This window comes from Erythranthe guttata, chromosome 9, assembly GCF_056151865.1.
Source record: "Erythranthe guttata isolate IM_541 chromosome 9, IM_541, whole genome shotgun sequence".
Lineage (NCBI taxonomy): Eukaryota > Viridiplantae > Streptophyta > Magnoliopsida > Lamiales > Phrymaceae > Erythranthe > Erythranthe guttata.
The window spans coordinates 11586303-11595000 of NC_142541.1; the positions used below are offsets into that span (position 1 = coordinate 11586303).

General features: G+C 33.7%; 1 pseudogene; it reads left to right on the plus strand.

Moving 5' to 3' along the window:
• The first annotated feature begins 457 nt into the window (after positions 1 to 457).
• On the plus strand, positions 458 to 919 carry LOC148768091 (pentatricopeptide repeat-containing protein ELI1, chloroplastic pseudogene; annotated as a pseudogene).
• The last annotated feature ends 7779 nt before the right edge of the window (positions 920 to 8698 follow it).

Genomic DNA, 8698 nt, shown 5'->3' on the forward strand with positions numbered 1-8698 from the left:
TCAGTTAAAATAATATGTTTGCCCTAATTACACATTCATTCATTCCCTTATTTTTTCAGAAATTATTGGTAGTTTCAAGATATCTTATATATATATATATATATATATAAATTAAACAATAAAACAGATGCAATCAAGAAAAAAACAAATTCTTGATTATTAATTTCAAACATAATTGCTTACAGTAGAGACCGAAAATAATGGTCGAAAAAAAATATCAAGCTGCATTGAATAATTGATCCGAATCGAAAATTAAGAACTAGAACTAATTTCTCCTAACTCCATCCGAAATCTTTCAACGTAATGTCATCGATATCGATATCGATATCGAAATCGAACTCTATATTATCCAAATCAATCTTCTGCATCTTGGAAAACGCATCACGATCTTCGATTCCTTCGTCTTCTGCTAATCTTCGGCTGCGCTTTAGAGGCTTTGACTGTTTTCAAATCGATGATGGAGAACTACGATTGTTGTCCTAACCACGTCACTATGGTCAGCATCCTCTCAGTGTGTGCTGAAATCGAAGACTTAGACATCGGAATTTGGGTTCACAACTACATGCGAACAAGTGGGAAAAAACATGTACTATCATCCAACGTAAATCTCGCAACTACATTGATAGATATGTACTCGAAATGCGGGAATTTGGATGCTGCGAGAGAAGTTTTCGCCGAGATAGTCGAAAAGGACGTGGTTTCATTCAATGCCATGATCGTAGGTCTTGCTGTAAACGGCAAAGGAGATGAAGCTTTGAGACTCTTCTCCGAAATGCAAGAGCTTTGTCTGCTTCTTCCAGATTCCGGAACTTTCCTCGGTGCCTTATCTGCGTGTACTCACTCGGGGCTATTAGATAAAGGGCGTGAAATTTTCGACGAAATGTCTCTTTTGCTAATGAATGAAGGTAATGATATGTAGAGATGTTCGGACACGAGAAGCTGGTATTAAGGCAAGTGAAACATGATTTCTTTCCATTTACGGATGTTTTGATTTATTGATGCATCGAATTCATATTTTACTTAACGACATCCACCACAATATAAAGCCAGAACAAGTTCAGCTTGTTCGCCGCGATTACACTGCAAATGAAGACACACACCAGGTGTGTTTTTTTACATCTTTATTTCTTCCTCCACTTATTACCTCTGCCTTTTGCACTGATGTAGTAAAAGAGAACTGCGAATTAAACTCATGGAAATAAATAAAATCAGAATGGGGTGGCATATTAGACTTGACCTCCGTTTATATTATTATATTTTTTATGTGCTCTACTTCGTTTACATGACATATTTGTTTAGCGCTCTAATCGAATTGTTGGATGAATATATTTAGATTTATATATGAAATGAACATATAATTATTTCCTGATTTTTGCTTGGGCTAAATTTTATTTTCATCATTGTGCTTTGGGGCGGGATCACTTTACCATGTTATACTCGATCATATCGATTTACCCTTGAATTTGTAAAATTTTTCGAATGTGGCTCCGACTTTAGTTTACGGCTTTCAACCGGAACACTGAAAGTGTTTGGTCAAGCTGTAGAAATTACCAAATGCCCGCCCGTCTCCTATTTCAATTATCTTTCATTCGGGCCCCACTCAACTCATTCCCCTCTGTCATCAAATCCCCAAAGTCGAAGCCTAAGCCCTAACAAAAACACTCAACAATTCGATTTTTGTTACTCAAAAAAAAAAACAAAAAACAATAAATTCGATTTTTGTTACTGTGTAATTTAGAGTTACAATGCTGGTGCTCAACGTGGCTATTTTCCTGTCGATTTTGTCATGCCATTAACCTTTTTAATTAACTTGGATGGAAAAACACACACACACACGCATGGCACATGATAGTGATTTCACCCCTTCTCAGTTAAAATAATATGTTTGCCCTAATTACACATTCATTCATTCCCTTATTTTTTCAGAAATTATTGGTAGTTTCAAGATATATATATATATATTAAACAATAAAACAGATGCAATCAAGAAAAAAACAAATTCTTGATTAATTTCAAACATAATTGCTCACAGTAGAGACCGGAAATAATGGTCGAAAAAAAAAAATCAAGCTGCATTGAATAATTGATCCGAATCGAAAATTAAGAACTATAACTAATTTCTCCTAACTCCATCCGAAATCTTTCAACGTAATGTCATCGATATCGATATCGAAATCGAACTCTATATTATCCAAATCAATCTTCTGCATCTTGGAAAACGCATCACGATCTTCTTCGATTCCTTCGTCTTTTGCTAATCTTCGGCTGCTTCTTTGTCTTTTCCTTTTAGTTTTCCTTTGGAAACATCCTAGTGATTCTACAAATTGCGTAATCTTTAAACTTCAACTCAAAATTCAACCAAACCCCGGCCAATGAAAACTCTTGCATAATCCAGTGACCGTGTTCTTCTTCTTCTTCGCCGCTCCGGCCTTTAGGTTTATTCTTGTAAAAGGTGAACATCTTGGACAAGCCGATTAAATTTCCCGATGACTCATCGTAAATTTCTTTGCCACTCGTTTGTCCCTTCCAAGTACCCGATTTTGTTCTTCTGGCGATACGAGTCTTACCATTAACTCGTAATAACTTGGTAAGAACGTACGTGACGTGCTTGAATTTCGTTTCGGAATGAAAATCTTCCCAATGAACGTCTTGAAGAACTTCCCATGGATCTGCTGTTTCGCCGTAAATCTCTTTTTCCGACATCCAATTCCATGGCAGTGGAATCCCCATTGATACTTTCAACAGGTAGCGATTAATCAGCTCTTCGTCCGACGGTACAAACCCTGGAGCAATCCTCATTCTTCTCTCTCGTTCTTAATTCTCTCTCTTTCTCTCTCTCGTTCTTTTCTATCTTTCTCTCTCTCTCTCTCTCTCGTTCTTCTCTCTCTTTCTGTCTCCTTTTTATCTTTCTCTCTCTCTCGTTCTTTTCTATCTTTCTCTCTCTCTCTCTCTCTCTCTCTCTCTCTCGTTCTTTTCTCTCTTTCTGTCGTCCTTTTTATATGTAAATATAGTGTTTTATGTTCATAAACATCTCCTTCAACAGGTAATGCAGCAGCAATAGGACTCTCCCTCTTAGTATTTTTTTTTCTGTAAGGTATATTTAATATGGCGAATTGCAAAAAGGCCCATCACATGGGAGTTAAATGTTTTTTGGTCCACAAAAGAAAAACAGTCTCTCAATTAAACCCATCCCCTTGTCTTTAGTCTAAAATACCCTCCATAATATAATTCTTATCAATTCCACCCATTATGCTCTAACTTCCTTAATATTATACATTGACCCCGGATTTAAACAAATATATCACATTAACCCCCAATTTTTTTTTTCAGAAAATAATTTTTTTTCTGAATTTTTTTTTCCGGCCAGATTCGGCGTTGACTTTAATTTTTTATTTTTTATTTTTTTTGAAAAACTTTTTTTTTCCTGAAATTTTTTTTCCGGCCGGTCAACCACCGTTGACCACCGGTCTCCGGCGTTGACTTTTTTTTTTTTTGAAATTTTTGTTTCTTAAAAAAAATATTTTAATTAATATTACTGTCTTGGCTACTAAATTACTGTCTCAGACAGTAATATTACTGTTTGGGACAGTAATATTATGAATATTATTTTCCCGAACAGTAATATTATTAATATTATTGTCTAAGACAGTTAAATTACTGTTGGAGACAGTAAAAATAATTAATTGGTGACCAAATAAGTGAAAAAAAAGAGTGACCAAATTGATAACAAAAGTATTTGAAAGTTAATTTTTATTTTATTTTATTAAGTTATTTAAATTATTTTGTTTCAAATCAATGAAATCTTCATTATGCCTGTCAGGGAATCTGGAAACTTCCTGAAAATAAGGCTACAAAGAAATGGTTCAATGAGGCTGCGAATGGTCGTTGGAAAGATGTAAAAACCTAAAGGATTGAAGGTAATTTTTGATAGAGCGCCAGACCTTGCAACTGCTAAGGCAAATCGTCCAAATAGGATCAATGCTCAAACTTAGGAGAAACTATTCATTCTCTTTCTACTCCTGGGGTTGATGGGAATGTAAATTCTATACTTTTAATTTATGGATCATATTTATATATATTAGAGTGTATTAATTTATGTGCTATTTTTCACAGTCCAAATCAAATAAATGCAATGACTCGCGAAAGAAAGTCTCGACAAACCACCATTGAGGTCGAACAAGTATCAATAGTTGTTCTTACAGTCATGTAAGTGATTTGATCTATAATTTAATTTATTTAAGTTTAAAATACCTACTTACTTTATAATCTATTATTATTGTTTAAAAAATTTGGCAAAAGTCCTACGGTGTTTGATACGTATAAGAAAGCCTACATGGACAATGATGTGTCGAGGGGAATCGGGCCAACTATTAGTGAGGAGGAAGATACAGAGAATCGCTTAATGGGACAACAACTCCCGAACAACTTCACATTTCAGTAAGTGTAATGCAATTTTATTGTTCAAATGGTAGTAAGCTAAATATTTATGTTTATTGTTGTTGTGTTTAGTTGGGATCTATGGATATGGATACGTTTCTAATCTATGGATATGGATATGCTGTTGTGGTTTATTAATATGAATATTTTAGTTTATCATATGCGATTTATCTTTTGATATATTAAACTAGTACGTAGTTGAAATGTGTGGATATGGACATTGTTTTGAATATGTTAAGATGTTGTGTACATACATTTTTTTTTTTTTGATATTCAATTTCAGGCTCATTTGGAGCGAGTTTATGATGAGACCATGTGTGATGGAAGTGACGAAAGCACAACCATCTCAACTGCGATCGAAAAAAGTTCTCGGAAAGAGCAAAGGACTTGGAATTAAAAGTACAAGTACAAGGACTGGAAAGTCGAGATTTTTTTCAACTCCACCGGAAGTGGAGATCCAAATGAAGTCAATGCAAGAGCAAATGCAAATTAAAAATGAAAAAGTGGATCGATTGGAAGTGCAACTGCAAGAAATTCGAGCAATTGTGAACACCTTGATGGAGCGTTTTAGACAACAAGTATTACAAGCCTCAACGTCGACTCTTCAAATAATGGTGGAGTATAAAAAGCAATGAAATTTCCGTGCTTTTTGAATTAAAGTTTGTAACAACATACTACATTATATGCTTTTTAAGTTTTTATGTATTTTTTAATTCATGTTTGTGTGCTACCTTCATATTTAATCCATAAATTTGATTTTAATATTTTTGATATAATAATTGTGTTTTAGAGCAGCTTATAATACATGTTTAATTTGTCAATTGAAAATAATAGAAGAAACCAAATTTAATATTAAAAGAAATAACTTTGCGACTAATACAAAATCGTCGCAAACATGATCGATGCCTTGTGATGAATCATATATAAAAATCATCGCAACTATGTCGTGTGGCTTGCGAAGAAAATTATTTTGAGTCGCCAAAAAATTCAAAATAATTGCGACAAAAATGTTCCAAACGTTGTTACTTTTGGCGACGGAACGAGTTATCGTCGCGCATATTTTCGACTTATTATGTATTCGTCGCTAGAGATTAGCGACGAAAGGGCGGAATCCGTCGTGAAAAATAAAAAGAACATTTTTTCTCCGAAAATACAAAATTGGCGAAGATTGTTGCGATTCGTCGCAAATTTATTCTTCGATGTTGGCTTTGCGACGGGGCGTTTGGCGACTATTCTTGCCCGATTTGGTGATGAATAGTTTTTCGTTGCAAGACCCGAGAAATCATCGCAAAGGTCTTTTTCCGTCGCCAAATTTTGTCGCTTGTCTTGCATTGTAGCCTAATGACCTTTTAGTTGAAGGCCACATATCTCCACATTTTTTTGAAACCTTTTCTTAGTTTGATACCTTAAAGTACAAAAATACTCTTGATTGAAATTTATATCGTATAGAAAAAAATAAAAAAAAAAAATCAATCTCCTTATTTTCATTTGTTGTAGGGCTGGATATGGGTCGATTTTAATAGCCAACCAACCCACTTGTTATGGTCGATAACCGATAATTAATCAACGCATAGTCGGACCGATAAATGTAACCGACCCATGTAAAAATGGGTTGGTTGATGATTCCCGTTTACTCAAAATTCGGTTGGCCGATAATTACCTGACCAACTGACTTTTTTAATATTAAAATCAATATGATAAATATTAATGTTAATGAATCTAATAAAATTATAATAATTATTAGGGAAAATAACTAAACAAATAAATTTAATAATAATATATCAAATAATTTAACATACAAAGTTTTAAAACATTGAGTACTATTTTATTTTATAAATTCGTATTTCTTATTCGTCTTTATTTATTTAATTGTTGTAAAATTTAGTAAAGAATACTCTAAAAATTGAGGTTTGATTTTTTGTAACATAAGTTTTTCCAAAATATCTTCTGAAAAAAACTTACAAAAAAGTTGATAGAATAACATTATTATTGTAATAAAGAAAAAAAAATAAATGGCCGATAATACAAACAAAGCGACCCAATTTTTTAGCTGATAAAGATGATTGTCAACTATTATCCGACCCACAACGGTCGGGCTGGTAATGGTTTTCAGTACTCAGAAAAATCAGTTGATCCGGTCGGGTAGGTAATTGATCGATAATTAGTCGACCCAACCCAACCCATGTCCAACCCTAGTGTGTCGTATTACAAAGAAAATGATATTTCTTTTATATTTGTGTGGTATTGATTTTCATTCAGAATATTAATGTCATTATCTATTTATTTATGTATTGTTTATTTTTCATTTTATTAGAATTGAAGTGCGAAAAAAATGATATTTGTTTTCGTCATCCCTGAAGTAAATTGTAGTTTAGATTTTCACAAAACCTAGGGACTGAAGTGCAGGTAAATATTGTGAATTAGTACTAATAGACCTACTAAAAATTTGTAGGGACTGGCCCATGCTTTTAGCTTATAAAAAGGCAGCAATTTGATATAGGTCGCTCTATATTATAATTTATGTAAATTCAAGTCAAAATTTGCTAATTTTAATAAATTAATTATTTTCATTGTGGCAAAAATACCCTTAATCAAATCAAAATTAAATCTCCCAAAAACATCGGGAGATCAAAACAAATTTGGGGTTATCTAGGCTCTGAGAGGGGTTGTATACTCGGACCCAAACGATTGAAAATCAACCAATAAAAATGTGACACGTATGATTTGTACGAACCCCATAAAAAAGTACGATACCTACCTTATAAGTGAAATTACATAAAAAACCCTATAACTAAAACTTAAATAACAATTAATAATAATTAATAATTATGGCAAATGACAAAAAAAGGACATGACAAGGGAAAAATTCACAAAAAAAATATTAATAAAATCTTTTTTAAGAAAAAACAAAATTCACAAAAAAAAAAAAAAAGTCAAAGCCGTAGGGGTTGACCTATCGGAAACAAAATTCAGACAAAAAAAGTTTTCAAAAAAAAAAAAAAAGAGTCTACGCCGGAGGGGTAAAAATATAATTACACAGCATAAACTAACATCGTTAAATATGTGAGAGTTGACTGTTAAGGTGAAGGGTTGTTTTGTCCCAGTTCATAGTACAGAGGGTAAATGCGACAGTGATGATAATACATGGGTGCAAATTGTATTTAACCCTTAATTTTATAAGAAAAAATATTTAAATTCAATATAATAAAATTAAAAGAAATTAAAAATGGAAATTGTTCTATTTTCTTCTCACTTCCGCCCCACCCAAAACAAGCCTCCTTCCTCATCCAGCATCCGCCACAGTACCACCACCCACCACATCAGCCCCCCACCCTAAACAATTTCTCCATTCACCAATTCATATCAGCGGCAGCCTCGATGTTACCTTTGACGAAAACATTGACAACAAATTTACATTACGAGCTCTGTAGCTGAAATGGTGGCGTAGATGGGTTCATCGGCGCCGTCCATGCCCAAGTGATGACGGGAGTGCTCAGAGACGAACGAACAGAGAAATCCATCGCAGTGCAAATAGAGACGACGTTTGTTTGAATGGCAGTACACTGTACACTATTGCTCTCACCACTCCACAAAAATCACAGAGTGGCAGAGGCTCACCCATTTTGATTTGGAGAGATGGCCTTTTAAAAAATATGAAGGACTGAATTGAATATTCTGAGAATTTTGTTTTGGGCCTTATAAAGTTTTTTAGGTGAATTTATAATTTTTGAAATTTATGATTTAAAGGATAATATTGTCTTTTCACGTACGTCAATCCCACAACCCCAGTCGCATAATTTGCACGTGTAGCACACTTCCAGCTTATAGGGGCTTTATTAGCTTTGACTATTTTTCATAGGGTGGTCTGTGCAATTAGAAATTACACAAGGGTAGTTTTTGCAAAAAACCCTACTTTAGGTTACCAGAACCAAATAACATAACAACAAGAAGAAAATGCTTTCTTGACTTTCCTGTTTCGAGATTAATGCAAAACAAAACAAGTTGAGTTGCTTACTGAGTGATTTGAGTCACGATAACGCGGTTAATAACTACCCTAAACAGGTCGCTGAATATTACAATTCATTTACCAATAAGTCCACACATGCTTCACATTTTTCTAAGGACTAAAATAACCTCTCATACTTTAATATGCTCCAATTTCATCCTTAACTTTATTTAACCTCAATTTGACCCCAAATTTCACAAATTATTCAATTTTGACCCAAAAATTTTATTTTTCTTCCAGATTTTTTCGCCGGTC